At 40.6% G+C, this 18,715-nt stretch overlaps 1 protein-coding gene across 1 annotated transcript in view; it reads right to left on the bottom strand.

The window, feature by feature from the left end:
* The window catches only part of PCSK5 (proprotein convertase subtilisin/kexin type 5), a 460,751-nt gene that overhangs the window by 79,355 nt on the left and 362,681 nt on the right, over nt 1-18,715 (bottom strand). The window lies entirely within an intron of this gene.

The following is an 18,715-nucleotide window of genomic DNA, read 5'->3' as shown; positions in this document are numbered from 1 at the left end:
AGTTCCGAAGAGATAACTGAGAGAATGGGAAAGATACAATATTTGATAACAATAAAATCCTTGAAAATTTTCCAGAATTGTTGGAAAAAAAAACCCAAAACCCACCAATCTGGCTGGGCACAGTGGCTCATGCTGGCAATCCCAGCTCTTTGCGAGTCCAAAGCAAGAGGCTTGCTTGAGCCTGGGAGTTTGAGACCAGCCTAGGCAATACAGCAAGGACCTGCCTCTACAAAAAAAAAGAAAAAAAAAATTAAAAATTAGCTATGTATGATAGCATGCACCTGTAATCCCAGCTACTTGGGGGACTGAGACAAGAGGATCTCTAGAGCCCAGGAGTTCCAGGCTATAGTGAGCTATGATCACACCACTGCACTCCAGCCTGGGTGACAGAGATATACTGTCTGTAATGATAATAATAATATCAATAAATGCCCATGATTAATTTCAAGAAGCAGTACAAATATATATATATATATATAACTATTTTGTTAATCTATAAGAAGACTCATCACAGTGAAATTACAGAATAACCAAGAAAGCAAACAGCTGTTAGCCCAGGGAGAGTGATAAAGAGACATAGTATGTAAGAAGAAACACCTTGAGAAGGGGCAATGAAATTTGGTGGATGAAAGAAGGAGGCTATGAAGGAGACTAATTCCTAGTACAATACTTAGCTCAGAGTCAGGGGGAATGAATTAAGTAGAAAGATATCACAATGAATGCTGTGTTTTCAGTATTGCTAAGAGGATTCTGAACAATTTGCTGAGAAAATAAAGTGATACCTAAATTAGAGCACATGTGTGTATGTGTGTAGGGAGAGCCTTCAAATCATGGTTTCTTGAGGAAGCAAAAGCTTAGGTGAGACCTGAAAGATGAATTAGAGGGAGTGGTACAGACAGAAGGCAGAAAAGGAAAGAAAGGCATTCATGTAGAGAGAGCTGAATCTACAGAGATGATTCCTTTAATGAAAGGATTTATTCAGTTCCCCTTGAGGTAACTGTAGAGTGAGTGACAAGACCTCAAAATATAGCATAGTTGCCGCCATCTTAAAAACATGCAGGTTTTCAATAATAGGATGGGGAAAGTACCAAGGTGGATTGCAAAGAGTTTGGGGTAGCTAGAGTAAGAAGTAGAAATGCTTGGAGAAGCAAGAAGAGGCAGGAGAGGAAAGGCTGGACAGATCAGTGGCTGAAGATCAATGATAATGAAGAAGCTTTTATGGCATTCTTGGGAGTGTGAATTTTTTTTTTTTTTTTTTTTTTGAGATGGAGTCTCACTCTGTCACCAGGCTGGAGTGCAGTGGCATGATCTCGGCTCACTGCAATCTCTGCCTCCCATGTTCAAGCAATTCCTCTGCCTCAGCCTCCCGAGTAGCTAGGACTACAGGCAGGCACCACCATGCCCAGCTAATTTTTTTGTATTTTAGTAGAGATGGGGTTTCACTATGTTGGCCAGGATGGTCTCGATCTCCTGACCTTGTGATCCGCCCCTCTCAGCCTCCCAAAGTGCTGGGATTACAGGCATGAGCCACTGCGCCTGGCTGGGAGTATGAACTTTATCCACGGCCATGGGAAGTCATTTTAGATTTGTAGGCAGTTGTCACCGTCAGGTTTACATTTCAGAAAGAAGGCCATTATTAGAGTAGAGAGTGGATTTTTGAGAATGAGAGAATAGAAGAAGACTGGAATCAGACAGACTAGTTAGAAGACTGATGTGGTATCTGGGGGTATGGTGTCTGTGGCCTGAACTAAAGTATAGTTGTTGAGATGGGCAGAAGTAGACAGAGCGAAAAATATTTAGGAAGTAGAAAAGACTTGTTCAACCATTGTGAGTTGAATTATGTCTTCCAAAATGATATGTCCAAACATTAATACCTACTACCTACCTATGAATGTGTACTCTATGTACACACTCATAGTACTCTAAGTACATAGTATACATAGTAATACTCATAGTACTCTAAGTACATAGTTCACATTCAAATACTCTATGTACTTGGCAATCGGGTCTTTGCAGATGTAATCAGGTTGCTAAGATGAGGTCACATTACATTAAGGTGGACCCTAAGCTAAATCAAATGACTCATTTCTGTATAAACGTGAAGACACAGACACACAGACACAGAAGGGAGAAGGCCATGAGACTATGTGGTAGAGATGAGAGTTATGCAGCTGCAAGATAAAGGAGGCCAAGGACTGCCAGCAGCCACAAGGAGCCAGAAAGAGGCAAGAAAGAATTTGCCCTCAGAGCCTCCAGAAGAAGCCAACCTTGCCAGTTCCTTGATTTTGGACTTTCAGCCTCCAGACTGTGAGAGAATACATTTCTGTTGTTGTAAGCCATCCATTTTTAATTTTTTTTTTTTAGAAATGGGGTCCTGCTATGTTGCCCAGGCTGGTCTCTATCTCCTGGCTTCAAGCGATCCTCCTGCCCTGGCCTTCCAAAGTGCTGAGATTACAGGTGTCAGCCACCTGCCAGCCTAAGCCACTCATTTTATAGTACTTTGTGGCAGCAGCTCCGGGAAACTAAAATGTAACTTACATTTAGGGATACCATGTGTTCCTGCCTTGATCTTTAAAATATTCGAAAGAGAGCTGCCACTTCTTTTAAATTCAGCTACTTCTTTTTAGTGAAAAGAGGAATGCTTTATCATGTGTGAATTGGTGAGTTTGGGAGAAGGAACTCATACGCCCAGATGAGAGAGATGGGAAGGTTAATGCAGAGGGGAGTGGTTAGGAAGTTCGCAGTTCAGAGATCTAATTCATATTTTCCCTTTTGGCCTTATAAGGAATAAAGCTGATGCTTTGATTTTTTTTCTGTATAATCTCCTTTCTCCCTTAATGCTCATTTGATTCTGAATTGTGGGAGAGGTGTGATTATTACCTTTTTATTTCAACGAAGCCCAAGGAAAGGGGGAGGAATGATGGGTTTCCTGGAGTTTTGGCTTGAGCAGCTGAACGGTGCTGTATTTGGATCCCTGGGACTCAGGAGTGGGATCTGGGGATATGGGTGGAAGATGATAGCACACAGCGGGCACTTAATATGTTTGCTGACTTTAAAGTGATCTAACTTCCTCATTTTAGGGGTGAGTAAACTGAGCCCCAAGAAACCTCAGTTACTCGTCCAAGATCACACAGAACAGGTGCAGGTTTGGGAACTTCTCTTCCTATGATTTTCAAGTGATTTCCCTACTCCCTTGTGAACTACCTTTATTTAATATTATATATCCTTTAATAAAAATATTCACACACCCACTTTAAAAGACCATATTACACAGGCTTAGGATGCTGTTCAAGATCATTGACCCCTCTGCTGGTTAGCAAAAGCCCACACCACATTTTCAGCTAAAGAATGTCTCTCCAGGCTGCAGGCCTTGGGACACTTCAGCTGGGACCTTGTGCCAACAGTTTACCCAAATCATTCAAGTAAGAGTTCTCCATCCTCCACAGAAGGGGTCCTCAGGATATTTAATCACTGCAGTTTTTATTTCAAGACCTTGCCTTGAATGTCCTCTATTCAGGATACTGTGCCAAGGCTGAACTGCCTGGAGCAAAACAGAACAATCCTTTGGAGATCGTGGGGGCCAGGCTGGAGAGGCAAAGGGAGTGGGCATTCAGTCCCACCAAAATAATATTTTTTATTACCTCTCCATTCAGACAGATAATGGAAGGTTTCAGCAAACACAACCTTCCATTTCCTGATTGCTTAGGTACATTTCACATTCTCAGCATCCGAGGAAACTCTCCAAATAAATATATTGCTGGAAAAAAGGAAAACCAAGACAACATACACTTATCTCCCTTGCTGCTCAAACAGAAACAAAACTGCTGAAAAACAAAACTTATTCTCCAACAGACGTATTTTCTGATCATTAATTTTTGCCCAAATTGCTGGTTCATGTAAACAAACTAGGGCTTGTGTAAACAAGTCCTGTTATCTGAAAAAAAAGAAGAAAGAAAGAAATCTAAGAGACATCCTGTGTGATTCACTTTAAAGAAAAAAAAAAGAGTTGCTCATATTTTTAAAAAAATATTTTGAAAGAATCTGCCTATTCATCATCAGGCATATTTTAAAGAAGTGATGTTTTCTTTTGTGTATCTTCAAGTCGCTATAGCAACTGGATCACTTTCTATTCATTAATCAGGAGGCACCAGCCAGAGAATCTATCCTTTCCCTCTAGGTTTGGAGCCTTGGCCTATTGCTCTACCTTTTTAAAACTTCACAAATTTTGGAAAAAGTTTTCTTCAAAAATGTTTCTCTTGATCTGAGAGTTTTGCTATGTTCCATGTGTTATTTATTGCTACACATTTTTGTCCTCTGTGTTATGTGATGGCTTCTATGGAATACTAGGTATGTTTTGGTTACTTCTCTCTACTTCTGTGCTTTTATTGCTTACAGCTATAGGAGGTTTAGCTGAAGCTCCAGAGTTGTGTAGCAAATTATACAGAAGCGCTTCCACTTGTTCTTTCTTTTGTATACTGCCGGGTGGAAATGCTGTCTAGTTACAAATGGAGCTTTTTCTTTAATACCCTTTTTAAGCTTCTCCTCCTTCTCAAAAGTCAACAATCCATCTCAATTTTTACTAGTAACACTTGGACCTGCTGAAACTGTGATGAGTGATCTGCGCAATTCTTAATCACTTGGTAGCCTGAGGAATATCGTGATCATCTTTCCTGGGTTGTATTCACTCCCCTGAACACTTAGATTGGATGTCAATTGCCGAATGCTTCTAAACATCACACAAAGAGGGAAGGAGAGACTTGAGAGTGCCAGGAGTCTAGAAGTGGTGGACTGGAATATACTTTGCAGGAATGATTCATTCGGCCAGCACAAACAATGTTTAAACTATATTTAAGGAAATCAAAAGATTTTTCATAAAAGTCTGAATTACCTCGAGTTCTGCATGCAGCACTTGGTTGGGGCTGAGGAGCAAATGACTCCTCTAGATGGGGATGCCCTGTGGCCTCAGTCCCCAGCTGGCCCACTTGACCGTGGTACCTGCCTGGCACTTGCAGATATGAATTTCACCCCTTTCCAAATTTTACAGATGAAGAAACTGAGACTAGAAATTTTTAGGGACTTGGCCAAAGCCAAACAGTTAATTAGTGGCAGCTTGAGGACTAAATCCAGTTTTACTGATCACTAGCCCGGTGCTTCTAGTTTTGTTTTTGTTTTTTGTTTTGTTTTGATTCTGAGACAGAGCCTTGCTCTGTCACCCAGACTGGAGTGCAGTGGGATGGTCACAGGTTACTGCAGCCTTGACCTCCTGGGCTCAAGTGATCCTCCCTCCTCAGCCTCCCAAGTAAATAGGACTACAAGTATGCACCACTACATCTGGCTAGTTTTTGTATTTTTTTGTAGAGATGAGGTGTCACTATGTTCCCCAGGCGGGTCTCAAACTCCTGGGCTCAAGCGATCTGTCCACCTCAGCCTCCCAAAGTGTTGGGATTACAGGCATGAGCCACTGCACCCAGCCTCTTCTAGTTTTTGAAGATTAAAACCGTGTCTTCTAGTTTCTCCTTATACTACAGACTGGGGTACACACCAGGTAATGAGGAAATATGTTTTAGACTGATTATGACTGAGAACTATACAAATCCATGTGGGCCACCACCAGGCAACAAACAAAGCAACAACTCTTATCACTGTGGGCTTTAAAAAAACACTTGGTGTTATTTAGAAAAAGAAGTGAATTATGATTCAGGTATAGAGAAACGCATTACCAGCTGACAAGCATGTGTATGTGTGTATGTGTGGGGTGGGTGGGGAAGAAAAGGGAAAACACCCTCTCAGCTCATTCTGCTCCGAAAGTGGCAGCTTTTCAGGATTTTTCAAAGGCAATCTGAGAGCTAGGAATTATGAACAAGAGGAAAGAAACGTAGAAGCAGCACTAGGAACACAAAGCTGATTTGTCTAGAGAAGCTAGTGAAAGAGAAAACATATTTTTACATTATTTGCTGTCCCACCAATTAATGGCAGATGTCTTAGTCTGTGGCACAAGTCGGCCTATCCACCTCACCAGTCCCACGTTAGAACATTTTGAAGGAAGGCAGACCCACAAATGTGTGTGTGTGTGTGTGTATACCCACAAGCATATGTGTGCATTTTGGGAGGGTAGGCAGTGCATTACTGAATAAAAAGGCAATGCTCTTCAATTTTGGGAGACTTTTCTCCTTGTATCCATTCTTAAAGAGAACAAAAATTTATAAATAAATCCTTGTTGTTTTGATGCCACAGTAAATTAAGAGAAGAAGTTGGCCACAAGTGAAGACTCAGACTGTGGTCATACTTCATCTAAATGGTTCATGGGGAAACAAAGCCATTATAATAATAAAAATAAAAGCTTAGCACCTGCCAATGGGGCAGGCCACCACTGAGATATTATGTCTTGCTCGGCTGGGAGATACTCTGCTTTAGTGTCTACAATGGTCTTAACACAGAGCTTTGTGATAACGAAGAAAAGATTCCTGTGAACAGCCAAATACCCAGTCTCTACAAAGCCAAGCTCTTCTTCCTAATGAACCTCATGTGACCACTTTAACAACATTCCAGGGGCACTGAGGTCTGAAGACAAGAGGGATTTTGCAGTATGATTAAGTTTACACAATCACACATAAAGTAGAAAGCAGGCTAACAATTATCTGCTGAATGTGGAGAGAGCTTTGCCCCACCGTGAAATACCTTAAATTGGCCGCTTATCTAAGATATGATTCTTTTGGATAATTGCTGGCTTTCTCTCCCCTGCATTTCTGCTTTTATGGGCCTGATTGTTTTATGAAAGCACTTCTATTTTCCTTCTCTCTGGCATGGGAACAGCCCAGAACCAGTTTGCAGCGTTTACTGAGAATAAGAGCTCTATTTTAGAAGGCTGGTGGCCCTTTAGCCTTGCACTGGGATGCCTCTCTCAGACACTGCAGGTTCTGATTCCAAGGCCATTGTTCTTTGTGGCATTTCACAGCCCTCCAGGGGCCTTCATTCAGATTGGCAGGTGATAAGCTATTTTCAAGTCATGGGTAATCATAGTAATTCAGCATTTTTCCTTATTAGCACCTCTGAATGGGGAAGGTGCACCAAAACTGCTCATCTGTGCAGTCTATTTTTTTTTCCAGGTTTACAGCTTTTGTGCTCCAGATGGGCTGTGTTGTTAGTCCAAAGGGTCTCAATGAAAGAGCATCTACCAATCTTTCTAATGGCCACAAATTACATGGATGACAATGCTCAGCATTGTTTCCTTTGCTTCCAGAGAAGCAACCGGCTGGTAGGAAAGCCATTGATACATCACTTCCAGTATCTTGAGGCTCTATTCAATGATAGATGCACAAGTGGCTGCTTAAGTCTGTGAGTGTTTATTCTTGGTGATGAGGCAATTTGCCAAAGCATTGATCCATTTTAGAAATCTTCATATTTCTAAGAAGTTTGGCACTGATGGAAGAGAGATGAGCTTGATCACAGAAGGCTCATAGATTCTGGCATGTGCACGGAGGGGAACAGGACACAGTTTCCATAAAAACACTGCTGTGAACATCAACGTTTCTTTATCAATGTTATGAAAGATGAAAGGGCTTACTTTGCAATGGGAATTAAATAGGCACACATTTAGAAACATTTGGAGACCCCTGTGATTGACCCAAGCTGCCATGATCCCTCCTTTTGGCCCATTATTGCCAACTATGTCTACATATAGTAAGTACCATGTAATTATTTTTTACAATGGACTGTTTACTTCATTCATCTAGCTGTTTAGCTGACAGCTTTGCCACTTTTTTGAAGAGATATATAGCCTACCAGAAATAATTTATCCTATTAGATGAATATTTCCAGGGACTATGCTAATGCTTCAGTATCTAGGAACTTAGCATGTAAAACCAGTGGATTACATGAAAATTGTACTTTCTTTAACCAGTGCTTACTTTTAATGCACCTAAAGGGAAGTTTGAAGAAGCTTTCTGTCTTTATACTAATTTTGAAAGCTCTACATTGTGAAAGTCTTAAAAATGGGCAGGCATAATAACATAGGTATCAGATGCAATTATAAATCAAAAGAAAAACTGTGGTTTAAATGGGCACCAAGAGCTAATATTTCCTTCTCTTTACAGGATTGCAAAGAGAATTGCGCAATTTTTAAAACTCTTTATTTGAAAATAACTTCAAAATTACAGAAAACTTGCAAGAATAAAATATTTACCCTTTACCTAGATTTCACCTACTGTTAACATTCTGCCACATTTGCTTTAGAAGGTGGTCACCCACTTGTTTTATACATTATACATACATTTTTTTGGAACTATTTGAAATTAAGATGGATACTTGTGGTCTTTTACCCACAAACATTTCAGTGTGTATTTCCTAAGAATAAGTATGTTCTATCATGTAACCACAATAGAGTCATTCTTCAGAAAGTTTCAACTCAGGAAATTTAATATTAATAAATACATTTATCTACTCTCCCACCTATATGCCAATTATTTCAATTGACCCAACAATGTTCAATAGAGATCTATTCTAGGATCATGCATTGCATTTATTCATCTCATTTATTTAGTTTCCTCTAATCTAGAACAATTTCTTGGCTCTTCTTTGACTTTGGTGACATTGATATTTTTAAAAGGCAATTTTTTTTTCACCTTTTTTCAACTTTTATTTTCAATTCAGGTGGTATATGTGCAGATTTGTTACCTGAGTATATCGAGTGACACTGTGGTTTAGGGTATAACTGATACTGAACTTAGTACCCCGTAGTTAGTTTTTCAACCCGCCTCCCTCTCCCTCCCTTTCCTCTTCAGTAGTCACTGTTTTCTATTGCTGTCATCTTTATGTCCATGAGTACCCCATGTTTAGTTCCCTTTTATAAATGAGAACAGGCAGTATTTGGTTTTCTATTCCTGTGTTAATTTGCTTAGGATAATGGCCTCCATCTGCATCCATGTTGCTACAAAGGACATAATTTTTTCTTTTTTATGGCTGCATAGTATTCCATGGTATATATGTACCACATTTTCTTTATTCAGCCCACCATTGATGGACACCTAGGTTGATTCCATATGTTTGCTATTGTGAATAGTGCTGTGATAAACATATGAGTGCAGGTGTCTTTTTGTCATAAGGATTTCTTTTCTTTTGGGTATATATAAATATACTGGATATATTTGGGTATATACCCAGTAATGGGATTGTTGGGTCAAACAGTAGTTCTGTTTTAAGATCATTGAGAAATCTCCAAAGTGCCTTCCACAGTGGCTGAACTACTTTACATTCACACCAACAGGGTATAAGCATTCTCTTTTCTCCACAGGCTTGCCAGCATCTGTTGTTTTTTGACTTGTTGATAATAGCCACCCTGACTGGTATGAGATGTTACCTTTTCGTTTTGATTTGCATTTCTCTGATGTTAGTGATGTGGATAATTGTTTCATGTTTGTTGTCTGCTTGTATTTCTTCTTTTGAGAAGTGTCTGTTCATGTCTTTTGCTCATTTTTTAAGGTTTTTTATTTTGCTTGTTGAATTAAGTTCTTTGTAGATTCTGGATGTTAAACCTTTGTCAGATGTTTGTTTACTCTGTTGATAGTTTCTTTTGCTGTGCAGAAGTTCTTGAGTTTAATTAGGTCCCACTTGTCAATTTTGTTTTTGCTGCAATTGCTTTTGATGACTTAGTCATAAATTCCTTCCCAAGACCCATATCCAGAATGTTGTTCCCTAGGTTTTCTTCTAGGATTTTTATAGTTTGAAGTCTAACACTTAAATCTTTAATCCATCTTGAGTTAATTTTTGTATATGGTGAAATACAGGGGTATAGTTTTATTCTTCTGCATATGGCTAGCCAGCTATCCCAGCACCATTTATCAAATAGGAAGTGCTTTCTCCATTGCTTATTTTTGTCAATTTTGTTGCAGAGCAGATGGCTGTAGGTGTATGAATTTATTTCTGGATTCTCTAATCTGTTTCATTGATCCATATGTTTGTTTCTGCACAAATACCATGCTGTTTTGGTTACTGTAGCTTTAAAGTATAGTTTGAAATTGAGTAATGTAATGCCTCCAGCTTTCTTCTTTTTGCTTAGGATGACTTTGGCCTATTCAGGCTCTTTTTTGGTTCCATATAAATTTTAGAATAGTTTTTGCTACTTCTGTGAAATTGACATTGGCAGCTTAATAGAAATAGCACTGAATCTCACAGCTTTGAGCAGTATGGCCACTTTAATGATATTGATTCTTCCAATCCATGAGCATGGGATATTTTTCCATTTGTTTGTGTCATCTCTGATTTCTTTTTTTTTTCTTTTATTATTATTATACTTTAAGTTTTAGGGTACATGTGCACAATGTGCAGGTTAGTTACATATGTATACATGTGCCATGCTGGTGTGCTGCACCCATTAACTCGTCATTTAGCATTAGGTATATCTCCTAATGCTATCCCTCCCCGCTCCCCCCACCCCACAACAGTCCCCCGAGTGTGATGTTCCCCTTCCTGTGTCCATGTGTTCCCATTGTTCAATTCCCACCTATGAGTGAGAATATGCGGTGTTTGGTTTTTTGTTCTTGCGATAGTTTACTGAGAATGATGATTTCCAATTTCATCCATGTCCCTACAAAGGACATGAACTCGTCATTTTTTATTGCTGCATAGTATTCCGTGGTGTATATGTGCCACATTTTCTTAATCCAGTCTATCATTGTTGGACATTTGGGTTGGTTCCAAGTCTTTGCTATTGTGAATAGAGCCTCAATAAACATATGTGTGCATGTGTCTTTATAGCAGCATGATTTATAGTCCTTTGGTTATATACCCAGTAATGCGATGGCTGAGTCAAATAGTATTTCTAGTTCTAGATCCCTGAGGAATCGCCACACTGACTTCCACAAGGGTTGAACTAGTTTACAGTCCCACCAACAGTGTAAAAGTGTTCCTATTTCTCCACATCCTCTCCAGCACCTGTTGTTTCCTGACTTTTTAATGACTGCCATTCTAACTGGTGTGAGATGATATCTCATTGTGGTTTTGATTTGCATTTCTCTGATGGCCAGTGATGGTGAGCATTTTTTCATGTGTTTTTTGGCTGCATAAATGTCTTCTTTTGAGAAGTGTCTGTTCATGTCCTTCGCCCACTTTTTGATGGGGTTGTTTGTTTCTTTCCTGTAAATTTGTTTGAGTTCATTGTAGATTCTGGATATTAGCTCTTTGTCGGATGAGTAGGTTGCGAAAATTTTCTCCCATTTTGTAGGTTGCCTGTTCACTCTGATGGTAGTTTCTTTTGCTATGCAGAAGCTCTTTAGTTTAATTAGATCCCATTTGTCAATTTTGGCTTTTGTTGCCATTGCTTTTGGCGTTTTAGACATGAAGTCCTTGCCCATGCCTATGTCCTGAATGGTAATGCCTAGGTTTTCTTCTAGGGTTTTTATGGTTTTAGGTCTAACGTTTAAGTCTTTAATCCATCTTGAATTGATTTTTGTATAAGGTGTAAGGAAGGGATCCAGTTGCAGCTTTCTACATATGGCTAGCCAGTTTTCCCAGCACCATTTATTAAACAGGGAATCCTTTCCCCATTGCTTGTTTTTCTCAGGTTTGTCAAAGATCAGATAGTTGTAGATATGTGGCATTATTTCTGAGGGCTCTGTTCCATTCCATTGATCTATATCTCTGTTTTGGTACCAGTACCATGCTGTTTTGGTTACTGTAGTCTTGTAGTATAGTTTGAAGTCAGGTAGCATGATGCCTCCAGCTTTGTTCTTTTGGCTTAGGATTGACTTGGCGATGTGTGCTCTTTTTTGGTTCCATATGAACTTTAAAGTAGTTTTTTCCAATTCTGTGAAGAAAGTCATTGGTAGCTTGATGGAGATGGCATTGCATCTGTAAATTACCTTGGGCAGTATGGCCATTTTCACAATATTGATTCTTCCTACCCATGAGCATGGAATGTTCTTCCATCACAGCCAATATCATACTGAATGGGCAAAAACTAGAAGCATTCCCTTTGAAAACTGGCACAACACAGGGATGCCCTCTCTCACCACTCCTATTCAACATAGTGTTGGAAGTTCTGGCCAGGTCAGTTAGGCAGGAGAAGGAAGTAAAGGGTATTCAATTAGGAAAAGAGGAAGTCAAATTGTCCCTGTTTGCAGATGACATGATTGTATATCTAGAAAACCCCATCGTCTCAGCCCAAAATCTCCTTAAGCTAATAAGCAACTTCAGCAAAGCCTCAGGATACAAAATCTGTGTGAAAAATCACAAGCATTTTTATACACCAATAACAGACAAACAGAGAGCCAAATCATGAGTGAACTCCCATTCACAATTGCTTCAAAGAGAATAAAATACCTAGGAATCCAACTTACAAGGGACGTGAAGGACCTCTTCAAGGAGAACTACAAACCACTGCTCAGTGAAATCAAAGAGGAAACAAACAAATGGAAGAACATTCCATGCTCATGGGTAGGAAGAATCTGATTTCTTTTAACAGTGTTTTGTAGTTCTCACAGAGATTTTTTATCTCCTTGGTTAGATATATTCCTACATATTTGTGAGGGCAGGAAGGGGGTTATTGTGAATGGGATTGCATTCTTGATTTGGCCCTCAGCTTGAACATTATTGGTGTGTAACAATGCTACTGATTTTTGTACATTGATTTTCTATCCTGCAGCTTTAGCAGAGTCATTTTTCAGTTCTTGGAGCCTTTTGGCAGTGTCTTTAGGGTTTTCTAGGTATAGAATCATATCATCCGCAAAGAGAGATACTTTGACTTCTTTTCCTATTTGGAGAAAGGCAATGGTTTATTTTTAATAAAGTTTCTCATTTGGGATTGTCCTGATGTTTCCTCATGTGTAAACTCAAGTTTAGCATCTGCAGCCAAACTACTACATGGGTCATGCTGTGCCTTTCTTAAGACATCACCTCAGGAAGCACTCAGTGTCCATCTGTTCCTCTTTAGTGTTGTTAATCTGTACACTTGGTTTTGCATGTCAGAAATTTCCTCTAATTGCTATCCAGCACAACACCTGGACCTTGAAGGTGGTGAATAATTCTTGTAAGGCAACTAAGAGTAAACGTCTTCAGGATAGGCATGAAATGGAGTTTCAGAATTCAAAGCTCAGCATGAAGGCAGGAAGAGTTTATTGATATAATATAATGATATTAATAAATACCCCATTAATAATATTTATAAGAAATGCTCACATTTATTGAGCCCTTCCCATGTGCCAAGTACTTTATTACATAGTTTAAATGTAATAGTTAAATAGTTTTCTATTGCTGCCATAACAAATTTCCATAAATTTAGCAGCTTAAAACGTAAAAATTTATTATGTCACAGTCCTGGAGGTTAGAAGTCTGGTAGAGATCTCAGTGGGCTAAAAGCAGAGTGGCAGCAGGGCTGGGTTCCTTCTGGAGGCTCTGGGAAACTATCTGTTTCCTCATTCAGTTGGGCTGTTGACAGAATTCGGTTCTTTGCAGTTGTAGGCCTGAGATATCCATTTATCCATTTCCTTGCTAGCTATCAGCTGAGGGTTGTATCTGGCTTTTAGATGCCACCTGCATTTTTTGGCTTGGGGCATCTCTTCTGCCAGCTTCACGGCTATCAGTGATGGTTTCTCTCCTGTCTCGTCTGTCTTTCTGACTGCAGCTGGAAAGGTTCTCCACTTTAAAGATTCATGAGCTCAGATTGAGTCCACTTAGCTAATTCAGAATAATCTCCCCATCTCAAAATCTTTAACCTTAATCTCATCTTCAAAGTCCTCTTGCTGTGTAGGGTTACATATTCATAGGCTCTGAGGATTTGAGCATGGACATCTTTTGGGGGCCTATTATTCTGCCTACTACAGATGGATTATCTCATTTAATACTCCCACCAATACTGTGAGACAGATATGGAAATTATCCTCCATTTACATGAGGAGGCTGAGGCTTAAGTGAATTTCCCCAAAGCACACAACTAGCCTCTTACAGCTGAGCCAGGATTAATTTCTAACAGAAGGATTTATCTAAGCTGGGAGATTTAAAATTTTACTTTAGCAGCAGAATCCTTTACCAAATGAAAACTTATGAAAAATCAAATACACCTAACAAGGTGAAAGCAAAGCTGTCCTGGCTAAATAGGGAGAAGTGGATGGTGAGGAAGAGAAAGGGCTTCACAGAAGAGAGGCAGCAAGCTGCTGGTTTGGGCCACTGGTCCAGTCCAGTTCCCTCTGCTTCCAGATGAGGGAGGGAGACCTAGACTGGGTTGAAATGACTCACCTGAGGTGAGCCCTGAGACTGAAGTATGGCTCTTCCATGCTCCACAAGGGCGCTTTCAAATCATTCACCATAGATTTACATGTGAGGACGCTGACATTGACTTGGTTGAACATTATGGATGTTCAACCAAGCATGTTCAATCATATGCTTACCTGCATGTGGTAAGCATGATTCAAGGAGCTGATGAAACAACAATAAATAGAACCGATCAAGTCTCTGCCTGCCTGGAAGTTACATTTTAAGTGAGGGAAGAAATACGACACACAGATATTAAAAGTCAATAAAACATCAAAATATCAGATACTTATATCTGATCTGCTAGAATTAAAGTAGGATGACTGAAGTGAGTGTGTGTGTGTGTGTAGTGTAGACAGAGAGGGAGGGAGGCTGAATTGGGTGCTGAGGATAAGCCTCTTAGGAGCTGACATTTAAACTGAGATGTGACGACAGGAAGGACCCAGCCACACTGGAATCTTGGGAAAAACATTCCAAGTAGAGGGAATAGCTAGTGCAGGGCCCTGGGGCAAGAATGGGCTACAGCAATCATGACTAGGGCCCTGCAGTGTAGCTGGAGAGGGAGGTGAGGAACAAGAGGTAGATACTGAGGCCAGAGATGTGCAGGAGACTAAAGTTAATAAGGCTCTTTTGAAAAAAGTACACATCTGTCAGTCATCAAGCATTATCTACTAGTTCTAGCTTCAGGCAGACATATTATAGAATTCCCAAGTAAAGGATCACTGGCTTCTTGGCAGAGTAAAAGCACCATGCGCCACCATATGAGGTGTTTGTTAATTGGGCATAGCTCTGATGCTCTCCCTGGTTGCTTGCTAGGGTCCCAAGTGGCCCATCCCATTAATGCACATTTGGGCACATGATGTGACAGTTGGACAATGGCTTTGGGTAACTGTCATTAGCCACGTGCACCATGGCAAAGTGAAGTTGTTACTGACTTCATGGTTCGGATTTCCATTTCAACATTCAAGGGGGTAAATGACTGTGCTCACTCTTAAGGAATAACTGACATAATTTATCTTTAAAATCTCAGTAGGTCAAACTTCCCATTTGTAAAACTTTCCAGTTGCTCCTTTGCCGAGCACATAAAACGAATTTACTTCTGAGCTGAGTCGTTGCATGCCAAATTTTTACAGCCTTAAATATAGTATTTTATCACTACTATAAATGGTTCTTGACTTACCTCCCACAGACCCTTTAGGGCTGAAGGCAAGAGGTCTCCCTAATTCACTTGTTTCAATTCATGTAAGATTTCTAAGTTGAAGCCAGGTCATTTGGATAATATTTCAAATGTACAGGCTGTATTTCTGCTGAACACAATAAATCTGAAATTTTACAATTAGCTTGAGCAGCTAGCATGATTGCACTAGGCTTTCCAATAAGCACCCCTTCAAAAGAACTTTCCTTCTCTCTCGAGACTCACCTCCAAACCTGACCCAAAGGCTCAACGTCATCACTCAAATGCTGGGGTCATGGTAATCTGGAGTCTATATTTTTGGGTTGATTTTTTTTTCCAGTGGAAGATCCAGGTTACTAGCAATTATTTGAGGGCATAAAATTCTACCATGATGATAAATCAGGCTGTCAGCTCTTTCTGGTCCATATCAGAGGTTGGAGAGACTGATAAACTTTTCTATTCTAATATTCTACCACCTACCCCTCTGGAGATAATGCCATGTCTGTGCTCTTGCCCTGGTGATCTGATTGCGTGGGGACTGTTCTCCCAGTGTCCCCAGGGCCCTCCCTGTACCTGGGAGCTGCAGAATAAGGAGCTGAGAGGTAGACATCCTTGGGTTACCTGCCTGGTTCATACAAAACATTATTCACTTGTCTCATCTAATAATGGATAGTTTATAGCTAGTCAGAACACACTGTCTTTATGGAAAACATATACATATAGGAAAACATATATACATAAAGGAAAGTTCGTTGCTACAGATGGCCACAGGCACAGCTGCGAGGAAAAAAGTTTTGATTGACCCAGTCACATCCGTGAGAACATGACTAAGGTTTGGAGAGGTCAGCCTGGATACCCCTTGCCTTCCACTGCTTCAATTTGGGGTACTTGGCCAAAGGGTGATCAGTGAGGCATGGCCCTGTCCAGATCCTGCCCCTGGAACTGGTCCTTCTCCAGCTTGCCACAGCGTATTGTCCCCGTTCTGCTTCTGACGTCCCCAGCTGGCCCACTGTGCTGGAAGCTGAACTGGAGGCTGCGGGGAGGACTGGAGCCAAATTTTCCCTGGTGGGAGGTGCAGAGAGACTTTGTGGAAAGGATGAGTCTGGATGCCTACCAAATTACCCTCCTGTTGACTTTTGGAAAGCAGGAATTTCAGGCTCTAGAGGTGCAGAGGCAATTTACTGACACTCATCGTTGGCCCAACTCTCAGTTGGAGACCAGCCTGTTGAGCAGCTGGGTATCAACATGCAGATGCTCCTGCCTCATCCACACACAGCATCTCTCTATTCTGGTGTCTGCTCTGTGACTTAAATCAATTTTTTTTTTCTCCTCAACCAGTGGAGCTTGAAGTTCTTCCTAGCATCTGGTAAAGGACTATGAAATAGCAGTTTGGTTGTGGCATAGAGAGATGGAGAGTTGGGGGGTGAGATGAGGACAGATAATAACAGGCACAGAAGTCACAGATAGTTACTGAGTGCCTCCCTGTTGACAGGCACTGTGCTAAGTGCTGTGACACAGTGGTGCATGTCAGACATGTGGCTTCAGATACACCAACAGGCTTCTCAGAAAAAGGGTGAACGTGGAGAGAAAGCAAATTAAATTTTGTTTTGATATTCACAGTAGAGCCTCTTGGTTCCTCTCTCTTGAAGAACTCAAGATATGAGCACCTTTCTAGTTTTCATCATAATCTCTAGGGACCTATTAGGAGGTACAAGGAAGGCAATTTATGTGATGCTTTCCTTTATAAAACAGGATAGAATTAAGAAACAAAAAATGTAAAGGGCTTGCCCAAGATTTTCACTGTGTTAGGGGAAGGTGGAGAGGAATAGAGACTAAGATTTCTGACTCAATTTTCCACACTCCTGCAAAACGAAATGAGACCTAACCATCTGAAGTTCTAGTCACTACTGCCAGACTCATTTTTATTTTTCTTTAAGCGTGATGAACAGACATGAGCTGGGGTCTTGATTGCCTAAGGATTTCAGAAAAATCGAAGATATTTCACTAAAAGGAAGTAATTTGGCAATGGTTTTCCAGGTTATTATTCCTAATCATGCAGAATCATTCTCACTGGTTTCCAGATTCATCTGTAAAGGTGAATCCATCCCTCCAGCTCAACTGCCCTTGGACGTTTAATGTCACAGACCCCACATTGCTTTCGAGACTGGCAGACGGTCTTCTGAACCCTCCACCCTGTGTGTCCGGCTCGACCACACTCCGCTTTTGTTTAACGAGGTTTGTTTTGGAAGTACTTGGCTCAGTTCTCTCTGCAAGCTTACGTGATCCAGACAGACTTGGCTCACAGCTCGACTTCGCAGGTCAGTTACACAACAAGTAGGAGGAACTTTGATTATACCCGGCTCCGGGGGAAATAGCGTAATAGCATGAAGAGCCAAGATGATGAGCTAATTGCTCTAGAATTGAACTTAAAATACCTCGCCACTATGTTCTTCTCCCCCATAACTCTAAGAATGTGAGCTTGAATGTTGGAGAAGGAGCAAAGGAAATGTCAGGAGACACAACTAAGGAACAGAGAATGTAATCAAGAATGAAACAAATGCAGCAGACCGACCTTTGCACAACTTTCATTTATGTTCTTTAGGAAAATAGTGTATGAGTGCAGTCTACTTTGGAAAAAGAGCAACTATTTGGTTGATCTGTGGGTTTGGAGCCAGACAGTCTTAAGTCTGAATTTGGCTCTAACACTTGCTAGCTGTATAACTTTAGGCAAATGACATAAGCTCCCTGGGCATTGGTTTTCTCATCTATAAAATGAAGATAAGGAATTTTTTTCTTCTTTTTGAGACAGGATCTTGCTCCATTGCCCATGCTGGAGTGCCATGGTGCCATCATAGTTCACTGCAGCCTCAGCCTCCCAGGATCAACCAATCCTCCTGCCTCAGCCTTCTAAGTAGCTGGGACTATGGGTGTGTGTCACCACACCAGGCTAACTTAAAAAAAAAAATTATTTGTAGAAATGGGGCCTTGATGTGTTGGCCAGGCTGGTTTTGAACTCCTGACTTCAAGTGATTCCCCTCACCTGCCACCTTGACTGCCCAAAGTGCTAGGATTACAGGTGTAAGCCACTGAGCCCAGCCTATCATAAGGATTTTGAGCAGAGAGAATTACATTGAAGATTAGAGGTCATGTTTGTAAAATGTCCACCTAGCTGAACAATACATTCTAATATAATGTATCTTCCTCTGTTTCAGCTTCCATTCTCAACACAGTATCTTAAACAAATGTTGAAGTTATCTGTTTCTATATCTATCTTAATCAGTGGCTTTCAACTCTGGTTGC

Source organism: Gorilla gorilla, chromosome 13, assembly GCF_029281585.2.
Source record: "Gorilla gorilla gorilla isolate KB3781 chromosome 13, NHGRI_mGorGor1-v2.1_pri, whole genome shotgun sequence".
NCBI lineage: Eukaryota > Metazoa > Chordata > Mammalia > Primates > Hominidae > Gorilla > Gorilla gorilla.
The sequence above is the reverse complement of the archived record's forward strand: the minus strand, read 5'-3'. Positions and strand labels throughout refer to the sequence as shown.